The sequence below is a fragment of the Vombatus ursinus genome, unplaced genomic scaffold (assembly GCF_900497805.2).
Source record: "Vombatus ursinus unplaced genomic scaffold, bare-nosed wombat genome assembly UNPS02014832.1, whole genome shotgun sequence".
Taxonomy (NCBI): Eukaryota; Metazoa; Chordata; class Mammalia; order Diprotodontia; family Vombatidae; genus Vombatus; species Vombatus ursinus.
The window spans coordinates 38,494,271-38,507,466 of record NW_020954610.1 but is presented as its reverse complement, the minus strand read 5'-3'; the positions used below and the strand labels follow the sequence as shown (position 1 = coordinate 38,507,466).

The following is a 13,196-nucleotide window of genomic DNA, read 5'->3' as shown; positions in this document are numbered from 1 at the left end:
GCAGTGGATAGAGCACTGGCCCTGAAGTCAGGAGGACCTGAGTTCAAATCCGTCCTCAGACCAAACACTGGACACGTACTAGCTGTGTGACCTTGGGCAAGTCACTTAACCCCGATTGCCTCCAAAAAAAATGCTAAGATGGGCACCATTTTCCATTTCTACTGCTGTCTCTTCTGTTATGACAGTGTCAAGGATCTTTCTTCATAGAAACGATGTGCTTCTTTTATAATAATGGTTGTTCCATGATCTCCATATTGCCGCTTCCTATCTATATGCCTCCCTGATAGAGTTGGCAATTTTCCTTTGTTTTGTTTTTTTAATGACACTGGTACTACTGAGAGCTTGAAATTTAGTCAAAGTGATTGGTTATACTGGTTCACAATCTGATGAGACAAAATCAGCTGATCCAAGTAGGAGATTGAAAAAAAAAATCTGAATTGTCCCTTCTGCTACCTCTCTCCAGAGCATTCTTCATCAAGGCTTGTCTTTGAAAATAATCTGGGGGGTGAGTCAGGGGGAGAGAAGATGGAGGCAGCAGCCAAGGCCACGAACTACATCATGGAGAGTTTTGTGGCCACCTTGGCTAATGGGATGAGCCTTCAGCCTCCACTTGAAGAAGTGTCCTGTGCACAGCCCGAGAGCAGTGAGAAGCCCAACGCAGAGGACATGACATCCAAGGATTATTACTTTGACTCCTAACGCCTGCTTTTGCATCCATGAGGAGATGCTCAAGGATGAGGTACGGATGCTCACTTACCACAATTCCATATTCCATAACCGGCACTTGTTCAAGGACAAGGTGGTGCTGGACGTGGGCTCGGGCACCGGCATCCTATCCATGTTTGCAGCCAAGGCTAGGGCCCAGAAGGTCATTGGGATTGAGTGCTCTAGCATCCCAGACTACGCCGTCAAGATTGTCAAGGCCAACAAACTTGGCCCCGTGGTGACCATCATCAAAGGGGAGGTGGAGGAGGTGGAGCTGCCCGTGGACAAGGTGGACGTGATCATCAGTGAGTGGATGGGTTACTGCCTCTTCTATGAATCCATGCTCAACGCTGTCTTACATCCCTGAGACAAGTGGCTGGCCCCCGATGGGCTCATCTTCCCTGACCAGGCAACACTATATGTGACCGCCATCGAGGACCGGCAGAACAAAGACTGTAAGATTCACTGGTGGGAGAACGTCTACGGCTTTGACATGTCCTTCATGAAGGACGTTTCCATTAAGGAGCCTATCATGGACGTGGTTGCCCCAAGCAGCTGGTGACCAATGCCTGCTTGATCAAGGAGGTGGACATCTACACAGTGCGCGTGGACGACCTGACCTTCACCTCCCCTTTCTGTCTGCAAGTGAAGAGGAATGACTATGTCCACGCCCTGGTCGCCTACTTTAACACTGAGTTCACCCATTGCCACAAGTGCATGGGCTTCGCCATAAGCCCTGAGTCCCCTTACATGCACTAGAAGCAAACAGTCTTCTACATGGAGGATTACCTCACAGTGAAGATGGGCGAGGAGATCTTTGGCACCATTGGAATGCGGCCCAATGCCAAGAACAATCGAGACCTCGACTTCACCATCAACCTGGACTTCAAAGACCAGTTGTGTGAGCTCTCCTGCTCCACCGACTACTGAATGTGCTGAGCTGGCCCTGTGGGCCGTTCCTTTGGGCCCCTGCCCCAGCTGGCCCAGCCGGCCCACCCGCTTTAGGTCTCCTGCCTCAGCCAGCCCATCCCACCCCAGGGAGCCAGCTGCCACCCTGGGGGCCGAGGGGGCCAGCTTGATGGTTTGAGGGCCCCCTATAGCCCTTTCCCCAGTCCTCTGTCCTCCACCCCCAAGCCCCTGCTGCCTCCTGTGGGTGAGTGAGAGGCCCAGGGGCGACATCGTGACTGTGTTTTTCATAACTTATGTTTTCATATGGTTGCATTCATGACAATAAATCATCAGCTGGGGAAAAAAAAAGAAAATAATCTGGATATGAGATAGACTTCCATATCACATGTGAAAAATTACATCCATATGCCACATTATCCATATTCCTTTCATACCTGCTAAAGGTTGCAGGTAGACTGGTATTCTGGAGAGACTTGCATTCCCAAAATTGTTTTGTGAAAGCAGATAAACTGACTTCTTATGTGATATTATTACTTTCAGTCAACTGAATTTTGATGGCCCTTTATTCCTTTATGTCAGAGGTTCTTAACTTTTTTATTTTTTACACAATTTGGGGTTAAGTGACTTGCCCAAGGTCACATGGCTAGTAAGTGTCAAGTGTCTGGTCTGAGGCCATATTTGAACTCAGGCCCTTTTGACTCCAGGGCCAGTGTTCTATCCGCTGCACCACCTAGCTGCCTCAGGTTCTTAACTTTAAAAAAAAAAAAATAATCATCATTGAAGGAAATTCTAAATTTTAATTAGAGATTAGTGATAATAAGGATATATTTTTTCCCATCCGAGTGTACGGATCCCAAATTAAGAACCACTTCCTTTAAGTATATTTATTCCATAAAGGACAGATTCTATATATTTGAAATTCATAAATGTAAACCGATTTGGTTTATCATTATCTCTTGGGATTTTTACTTTCATCATGGTATCTATCTATGGATAAGTTTGAAGAGGAGCACCTCCATCTCTAGCCACAGACCTCACTGTGATAGTAGTGCCCCCATTGCCAGGTCAACTGACTAGTATATTTTTTTAAAAAATTTAAGTGTGCTATCTTTTTGGTTTTATACTACCTTCATTTGCCACTATATTCCTTCCCCTTTCTCCATCTAGAGAACCATTACTTATAATGAAGAAGGGGGGGGGGGGGAAGGAGACCAAGAGCTATTAGAGAAAACTAACCAATATACTAAAGTCTGATCTGCACATATGATCAATCGTGTTCCACATGGCATAGTCTTCCAGCTCAGCAAAGAAGGGGGAGAAACTCATTCTCACCTCCGGGACCAAGCTTGGTCATTCTAATGACACAGTGTTCAGTCTCAGTTTTTTGTTGTTTTTGATTCAACATTATTGTCATTGTATTTTTTTTCCCAATTCCATAATCTCTGGGTCAAAAACAGACTTTTCTTTCACTTTCTTAGCAAAATTCAAATGGCTTTCCAGAATGGTTATACTAGTTCACAATCCCAGCAGTGTATTAGTAACCTTGTCTTTGCACAAACCTTCCCACATTGGCCATTCCTGTCTTTTATCATCTTTGCCACTTTGCTAGACGTGAGGTAAAACTTCAGAATTGTTTTGATTTGCATTTTTCATTAGTGATTTTGAGCAATCTTCAATGTGGTTAAGTTTGCAATTCTTTTGAGAATTGTTTGTTCATATCTTTAGACTGCTTATCCATTGGTCAAGTGGCTTTTGCCGTTATATCAGACTCTTAGAGATATCTGATATAAAGATATTTTTCCTTCCAATTGACTGCTTGTCTACCTGGAATTTAAAATTAACTTCCAGTTGTCATCTCCTGACTTCTTAAAGTCACAAAAAGTATTAAAATTAAAAAAAAAAACCCTGTGCTGATCATACCATAATTTATGTTACGATAACATCAGCTGCTCCTAAAGTTTACAGATGTGCTCCATTGAAACAGAAATGGGATCATGAGCTGTTATGTTTCAAAGTAGCAAGGGATCCCAAGAGAAAGACAGAGACACAGGTGGCATGTGTCAACCAAACAACTGCCACCATCTTCTCTCAGAGGCACATGAAAACAGCTCAAAACCTTGTGCCCAAGAATTCGAGGAAGCACCAACCCTGCTTCCAGCCTCACCCAGTCATTAAGGGGAGCAGTCCCTGTAAAGAAGGAACCTTCACCAACAACTGATGAATGCCAATGATAGAGAAGCCCCAAAAGCCCCATCAATGGCAATTTCCTCAGGTCCTGCTTCCAGCCCTTGCCTCTACCATCTCAAGATAACAACCCCTATGGAAACATAACTTCTTCTGTGGTTGCTTAAGTCCTCACTAAAAACCCCCCCAAAGAGAGTTTTCAGCATTAAATTCTTTGAAACTGTCAAAATTGTTCAAAACAAGCAGAAATTTCATCAATGGAAAAGACATTAAAGAAGGTGCGTTAGCATCTGTTTTACCATTGCATTCTAAGGACCATTGGGCCTTTCCATTTGACTTGCAACTGAGACCTATATATGTTGTCTTCCCCTATTAAAATGTAAGATCCTTGAGAAGAGGGACTGTTTATATCCTCTGCACTTTGCACATTGTAAGTAATCATTTAATAAATCCTTTTTCATCCATTCAAAACAATCCTAGATTTAGGGCTAGAAAGGACCTTTGAGGCTATGGAGTCCAACCCCCTCATTCTTCAGATGAGGAAATGATCACAGAAAGGTTAACTGAGTTATGCAGTCACATAGTAACCATCTAGGGCAAGATTCAAACTCTGGTCTTACCTTCAAGCCTACCATTCTATCCACTACACCTATCCTGACACATAGGAGACTCCTAATAAATGCTTGTTAACTGATAGTGGGCACCATGTACATAACAAAGAAGAAAATTAGTGCCGGAAATTGCTTGAATAGTTTTACTCTGTTTCTTAATTATTCCAAGTTCCCAACACATTAGCTTCCTCTCTCCTTTCTTTGCTTTCTTATATCAAATTCTTTGTTTTAAATTGTCTTTTCTTCTGACTGGTTAGGTTCACCATGATCCATTTTAGGCTTTTAAACCTTGTGATAGTATCAATTTTCTTCTGCCTCCCATTTTTATGACTTGGCATGTTGTTGTTGATGTGTTCTATTAGCTACCCCACCTCACACACTGCTTTGGTGCCAGCCAAGCTAATACCCAGCTGGCTAGCTCCACCTGCTGGTTTTCTCCACCATCACTTTCAGCTACTCCCAGGACTTAATGAAAAGAGAAGGCTAAAGTCTTCTTCCCTCTCCCCTAAACTCCCCCTGTAGCCCTTAAAAAGGCTACAACTTCATCTTTGGTGTGTTAGAAATAAATATTACAGGGAAAACAATATTGACACAAGTTATACAGGTTCTCATAGCCAAAACCTGATCCTTAGCAAGGAAACCAACTGAGAGTCCATATCAGCTCCTACCCAATCTTGCCATTAACAGTTCTAGTAGTACCATTTCAGTATTTTGGGGGGCGGGGAGGGCAGGGTAGACCACTATATTAAATCCTCTGAGATCTACTTTTCTAGCCCTTAGTTGTATTGGTAGGTCCTATCAAGCAGCCAATCATGTTTGGTTGTGCTCAGTGTACTTCACCTTGACCCTTGCTGTGGCCTATGATGCCATTTTCCCTTGCCTCCATCTGTAGTGTTGGTTTCATGCCACTTCATTCATCTAGAGGTCCCTGGGAAGTTCCCACTTGTACATACTCTTTCCTTGCCCTGTCCCCTCTTTTCTGACTGGTCCCAGAATCAGATACTTCTAATTGGCTCAAAGCAGATGCTTAGGTCTTTGGTATCAGCTTGCTGTGGAGATAAGAGAGAGGGACTCAGACTTGGGTGTTTATTCCTTCTCTGTTATTACTTCCTTGCTGTGTGACCTTTCCCAACTAACAACCTCCCTGACAACTTCACCTATAAAATGAAGAGGCTTTCAATACATTATCTTTAGGTCCTTTCCAGTTATTACCTCTTCCATTTGCCCTTATGCAGGCTATGTACCACAGGGTCCAGTCCTCTAGGAGCCCGTGACTGCTCAGACTTCTCTCCAACAACTTTGCTTTCTAGCTTGGAATCTGTGCTCCCAGGCAGGCTTTCTCTTAGTTCACTCACATGGCCTGAACTGAAGTGATGAGACAAGAGCTGAGAGACTGGACATTTTGTCTTCAGGTAAAGATTCAACAGCTTCCTTAACATTCTGTCAACATGAACGTTTTTAGAAATCAGGCAAATGCTACAAATCAGGGCTTGATTTATTGTTTTGTTGATTGTCTAAACTTAAAATAATGGAGAAAATGTTAATAATGCACATTAAACTTAAAAATGTGATGAATACCTGTCTGTTCCCCTCACTGCCCGTCACTCCTTGGCCCCAGCCATTTGTTAAACATTTACTAGCATACTCCTCAATCCTCAGAAATCAAACAGGATCATTTCATCACACATTTTTACATTCTATTTTTCTTATGTCTGACATGTGTTTTCTTATTAACAGATCTGCAGACCATACCACAGTTTTTATCAAAATGTGAGGTAAGGTCAAAAGATCACAAGACTTAGAATTGGAGGGGACCTTAGCTCATTTTTCAGATGAGGAAACTGAAACTGAATAAGGTGGAGTGACTTGCCAAGTTCACATAGGTAGTAAAATAGTAGAACCCAGGTCCTCTAACTCCAGATCCAGTTCTTTCTACTATGTTGTACAAGTTCTATTCACACTAAAGAGATAAGGAAATTGCCCCATGACATACAGGGAAATGGAAGTAGAAACAGGATTAAAACCTAGTCAAAATCCTAACCCAAGTTAATTTCCAGTAAGCCCCATTGATTGTGCTGTGCTTGGTACTTCTTGAAGTAACTAAGCACCTCCTATAGCCTTTCAGCAGATTTTGTTGTAATTCATTATACCACAACTGTTATTTTTTTAAGTATTTGAAAAAAATATTTTACAACGTGTCTCCTGGTGATTTCCAGACTCTTCTGCCTTACTTTTTATTTGCTTCACAAAGTTCTCCCATCTCACCAACTTCATCAAATAAATCTGTTATCCATGATATTCAATTTTTTTCCATCTCTATTCCTTTTTGCCTGGAATTCCTTCCTTTTCTTTATGAAAGCATATTTTACTTAAAACATTAACAAAATTTCAATGTTTATAATGTGTCCTTAGCTTAAATTGATTTTGACATTTGTACATATGTACTGTGATGAGAGTGTTTTGTACCCTAAAAAATGTAAGGACTAGGCTGAGGCATAGACCTATTGAAGATCTTTTAAGAATATCCTAGTTCCTAATGTAAATTTTAATAATTGTAGACTATACTACCTTCTGAACTAGTACAATTACCCTCATTTTCTGTAGGTATTTTAAAAGACAGGGCAAAGCCAAAATGGCTGAATAGTTGGGAGACATACAGTGAGATCTCCTCTCAACAGATTTAAAAAATACACCAGACTAAATCCTGATCAGGAGATTGAAGAAAAAATCAGTCATTCTTCCAAACCAGGTATTCATAGAAAGACAGAAAAATCTACAGATTTGCAGACTCTAAGGATGGGGTGTATCCGGGGGCACCCCAAACAAATAACTCCAGTTCAAGGAGAGGCTGTGCACCAAAGCAAGAGGAGGTTCTGGATCCAGCACAGAGGAGCCCAAATTTATGCATGGTCAGGAAACAGGTGCGAACTGACAGTCCTTTCACTTAATACCTAGTTTTGGATCCCAGATCCAGGGCAGACTGAGGAGAGAACCTGCAGAAGGGTGGCTGGCATTCCAGAGTAAAGAGCAAGTTTAGGCCCTAGGTTGTGTACTGAGACAAGCAAGTTCAGAAACAAGCAGCAGCTATCTGTCTTGGTCCCAAGAGAATGGAGGGTCTTCTGCCCAGTACGAAGCCTGCAATAGAATAACTAGGGCAGCAAACTCAGACTGAAAGGGAGCCTAGAGTTCTTTTTCTTTCAAACAGTAGAGCTTTCTAGCTGACTGATAGTGTCTGAGTCCAGCAGCAGTCTACTGAAACTCCATGTAGGGCAAACCCAAAGGTGTGTTGTTGAGAATTAAATTCAGGTCAGGAGCTTGCAGAGCTTCCCTTGTAGTGATCAGAGTTTGCCCTGGATCAGACCGTTTTGGGAGCAATGAAAGCATAAGGTCCCCAATCTGAACTGTCCCTGAGATTCTGGAATAACATAACATTCAATATTCCCAAGACAGCAACAGCCGGACCAGCCCAGATATTCCCTCTAGAAGTATCCAGAGTCAGATCAAAAGACAGGAAGTAGGCTGGAAGAATGAGTGAGAAAAAAATTTTAAATAAATAAAAATTTAAAAAGCATTTCTCCATAAAAAGCTATTATGATGACAGATGATATAAACCCAGAAGAAGGGAATGATTCCGAAACATCTAGCACAATCTCAAAGAAAAACACAAGTTGGGTACAAATTAAACTAGAATTCCTGGAAGAAATTAATTGAGCTATTTTTTTTTAAGATTCAAGGAGTTTTTTTTAATATAAATGAAATGAGTGTGCTAGAGGACAAAATTAGAAAAGAAATGAGAGTTATGGAAGAAAGAAATGGAAAGGGAATTAACAGCTTGACCCGAGTGATACAAAAGCTTGCCCAAGCAAAAAAACTTCCTGAAAATTAGAATGGACCAAATAGAAGCTAATGATTACATGAGATAAGAGATATTAAAAACAAAGTCAAAAGACTGAAAAATGTAGAAGAAAATATCTCAAAGGTTTTTCATAGCAAAAACAACTGACCTGGAAAACAGATCAAGGAAAAATAATCCAAGAATCACTGGAGGTAATGACCAAAGGCTATGACCCCCCCCCAAAAAAAAGCCTACATGTATTTCAAGAAATCATAAAGGAAAACTGCCCAGATCTCTTAGACCCAGAGAGAAATGTGAAAATAGAAAGAATCTACCAGTCACCACCTGAAAGAAACCCCCAAATGAAAACTCCAAGAAGCATTATAGCCAAAATTCAGAGCTTCTAATCAAAGAAAAAGTACTGCAAACAGTCAGAAAGAATTCAAGTGCTGAGGAATCACAGTCATGATCACACAAGATTTAGCAGTCAAAAAATAGAAGAGAGTTTAGAATGACATTCCACAAGTCAAATAGACTTATAACCAAGAATAACTTACCCAGCAAAAATGAGGATGATCCTACAGGAGAAAACATGGCCCTTTGATTAAATTAAAGGCATTCCTAAGGGGGAGGGAGAACCATAAAGGGAATAAGCATTTATATAGCACCTACTGTATGCCAAACATTTTACAACTATTATTTCATTTGATCCTTACAACAACCCTGCAAGGTTGATGCTGTGATTATTTTACAGTTGAGGAAAGAGAAGTCAACAGAGGTTAAGCAATTTTGCCCATGGTCATATAGCTAGTAAGTGTCTGAATTTGAGCTCAGGTCTTCCTGAGCCCAGCACTCTTATCTACTCTACCACCCAGCTGCCTCAGATAAAGACCAGAGCTACATAGTAATTTTCAAGTTCAAACACAGGAATCAAGAGAAACATTCAAAGATAAACACAACAGACAATCAGAAGGAACTAAAGAAGGATAAGTTGCTTACATTTTAATGTGGGGAGACAATGCATGTGTCTCCTCTGAATCCTATCATCATCAAGGGTCATAAAGGGAGCCTAATTGAACGGAAAACTTGGGAGTGGTTCTATTATATCTTGATGTTCTTAAAAGAAGAATAGAAAGGGAGGGAAGAGGAATACTCTTAAGGGAAAAAAGGGAGAGAAAGGTTGGAGAAAATTATCTCACATAATAAGGGTGCACAAGTAGAAGTCTATACAAAGGAAGAAAGGATAGAGGGAGAAACTGACATTTGAACCTCATTCTGAACTGAACTATCTATTCAAAGGAGGGAAGAAATATATTCACAGAGTCAGGCACAAAAATACATTCCAGTGATCCAGTAAGATGATCTAGTAAGAAGGAAAGAGAGAATTAGAGGGAGGGCACATTAAGGGAAAGATTAGTCCTAAACAAAACAAACTCTAAAGATGTACAAAAATACAACTCTTTTTGAGGTAGCAAAGAAACTGAAGAGATGTTGATCAACTGGGACATGGCTGAATAAGTTATAGTATATAAGGATAATAGAATACTATTGTGTTGTGAGAAAAGGGGGTGGCTTCAGAAAAGCCTGGTAAGATTTTTATGGACTGATGCAGAATGAAATGAGCATAAGTAAAAGACAAGTAAATGACGGTAATATTTTAAAATTTTGAAAGACTTAGGAATTCTAATATGTATCATGACCAATCATGACTCAATAACACTAATAATGAAACTAGCTCACCACTTTTTGGTAGAAAGCTGAAGAACTCAGAGTACAGAATGAGCCTTTTTTTTTTCTTTTTTGGGGGGGGGGGATGGGGTGAGGTGGGGGAAGACATGGCCAATGTGGAAATTTATTTAGCTTGATTATACATATTTTAATCAACATTCATTAACTGCCTATTATGTGCCAGGCATTGTTCCAAGCAACTGGGGATACAAAAACAAACAAAAGACAGTCCCTTCCCTCAAGGAGCTTACACCCTAATGTGGGAAACAACATACAAAAAATATACAAAGCAATCTATATACAGGATGAAAAGAAAATAATTAAAAGAGGGGAGACATTAGAATTAAGAGGGGCTGGAGAAAACTTCCTGTAGAAGGTAGGATTTTCATTGGGACTGAAAAGAAACCAAGGAGTTCAGGGGCTTTGTTTTTCTTTTTTCAGTTGGGTAGAGGAAGAGAAAAGATGGATTTTTGCTGATGGAAAAAATTCATTCACAAAAATGAATGTAGGCCCAGTTTAGGTATCTTTGTTGCTGCTTCAGGAAGCCTTCCCTAGCCACCACTCTTATCTCTAGCTAATTGGATCAATTATAGTATTTTTTTTAACTCATGTATTTATTATATTCTATTTTGTGTTATAGTTATTTGTGTACTCCCCTACTAGACTATAAGTTCCTAGAAGATAGGCACTATATCTTACTGATCTTTTTACACAACACACACTCTCAACCTATCACAGTGCATTGCATATAGGCCCTTAATAAATGTTCATTGAATTGAATTGCTTTATCAAAGATGAGCCCTACATGCTTGATAATCCTGCAAGAATTTTTCCTTTGAACACTAATACATTGTTGGTGGAGTTGCAAAATGATCCAACCATTTTGGAGAGCAATTTGGAACTATGCCCAAAGGGCTATAAAAATGTGTATACCCTTTAACCGAGCAATAGCACTTCTAGGGCCATATCCCAGAGAGATCATACAAATGGGAAAAGGACCTACATGCATATATATTTTTGCAGCTCTTTTTTTGGTGGTAAAGAATTGGAAATTGAGGGAATGCCCATCAGTTGGGGAATGGCTGAACAAGTTGTGGTATATGAATATAATGGAATACTATTGTGCTATAAGAAATGATGAACAGGCTGACTTCAGAAAAAGCTGGAAAGACTTGTCTGGTCTGATGCTGAGTGAAATGAGCAGAACCAGGAGAACGTTGTACACAGTAACAGCCACGTTGTGCAACGACTAATATTGATAGACTTAACCCTTCTCAGCAATACAAGGATCTAAGACATCTCCAAAGGTCTTATGATGGAAAATGCTATCTACATCCAAAGAAAGAACTATGGAGTTTGAATGCAGATTGAAGCATACTATTTGCCATTTTTTTTCTTCTGTTGTGTTTTGTTTCCTCTTTCTGGTGGTTCCTCCTATTGATTCTGATTCTTACCTGCAACATCACTAATGTGAAAATATGTTAAATGGGAATATATATGTATAGCCTATATCAGATTGCACGCTGTCTTGGAGAGGGAGGCGGAACAGAGGGGGAGAAAAATTTAAAACTCAAAAGTTTATGGAAGTGATTGTTGATAATTCAAAATAAATTAATTAAAAAATTTTTTAAAATTTCCCTTGGGGTTACTGTGACCTCCAGAAACTTCAGTCCCTTCAAAGAAGAACCTCTTGGTTGACAAAGTTGAGAAAAGAAGAAAATGACAAGTGTTCGAGGAGCTGGAGGGAAAACTGGCACACTATTGTGGAACTATGAATTGATTCAGCCATTCTGCAAGGCAATTTGGAACTGTGCCCCAGAAGTCACTAAACTCTGCATGTACACTTTGACCAACAATACCACTACTAGGCATATACTGAAAAAGATCAAAGGAAAAAGAAAAGACTCATATGTTCAAAAATATTGCAACTCTTTTTGTAGTAGAAAAAAATTGAAAACTAACAGTATCCATCTATTGGAAAGGGGCTAAACAAATTATGGTTTAAAAATGTAATGGAATTACATTTATTACATAATGGTATATTGTTATGCCATAAGAAATGAAAAAATGTACAATTTCTGAGGAAATTGGGAAGACCTTTATGAACTGATGCAAAGTTAAGTGAGCAGAAGTAGATCAATCTGTACAATGACAACAAAAATAAATATAATTTTGAAAGGCTTTTCATAAATGTAATTAAAAAAAAAGATTCTAGAGGACCAAGGATGAAGCATTCTACCCAACTCCGGATAGGTATTGCACTTGAAAAGGAAAATGAGATATACATTTTTGTACAAGGCCAATAAAGGAACTTGTTTTGTTTGACTATGCATGTTTGTTACACGGGTTTTCTTTTTCATTTTTTGTTGTTCAATTAAAGAGAGGAAATGGAAAGGAAAGAAAATTATTCATTGGAAAAAAATTAAAAAAAATTTAAAAACAAAAGAACTTCTAAAAGTCTTGAAAAGGGGAGTTGAAGGGCATGTATAATAGTTAAATGATTGAGTTCCTTTCTCCCTAAAGTGTTCCCCTTCCCCAACTTCTCAATTTTTTTTGCAGTTATTCATCAGTGTGTGTGTGTACACATATACGTGCATATATATGTATGTATCTATCTATGTGTGTATGTATATATATATATATGCATATGTGTATACCTGTATGTGTGGTTTGTGTATATAGATAGATAGATGGATAGATAAGATACTAAGACTCCTCAACAGGGTTTTATTTGGAGGGAAAAAATATTCCAAAAAGTGAAATTGTTTCTAAATAATAATAGTTCAATTTTGTAAGGCAAAACTTAACGTTTGCAAAAATACTTCATGTACATTATCTTATATGGTTCTCACAAACACCTAAGGTAGATGCTATTATTATCCCTGTTCTACAAATAAGTAAACTGAGGCTTACAGAGTTTAATGAATTACAAAGGGTCAGACATGGCTAGTGTCTGAGACTATATTCAGAGGTCTTCCTGATTCCAATAGAAGAGCTCCAGAGGATCTGCTGTATCATGATATTGAATGAGACAGCCATTCTCCCTTAAAAACAACAACAACAACAAATAAGATCCTATAATAATTTATAAGCCAATAGATGTACCTTTGTCAATTTACAAAGCTATGACCCAAAAGTTCCTTTATATTCAAAAGATTAATCCTAAATCCTTAAGCAAACCTTTAAAAGTTTGCAAAAAATCCTTCAGAATTTCATGGTGAGGG

General features: G+C 39.3%; 1 pseudogene; it reads left to right on the top strand.

Annotated features, from left to right (window-relative positions):
• The first annotated feature begins 525 nt into the window (after positions 1-525).
• On the top strand, positions 526-1,635 carry LOC114025571 (annotated as a pseudogene).
• Positions 1,636-13,196: the final 11,561 nt, after the last annotated feature.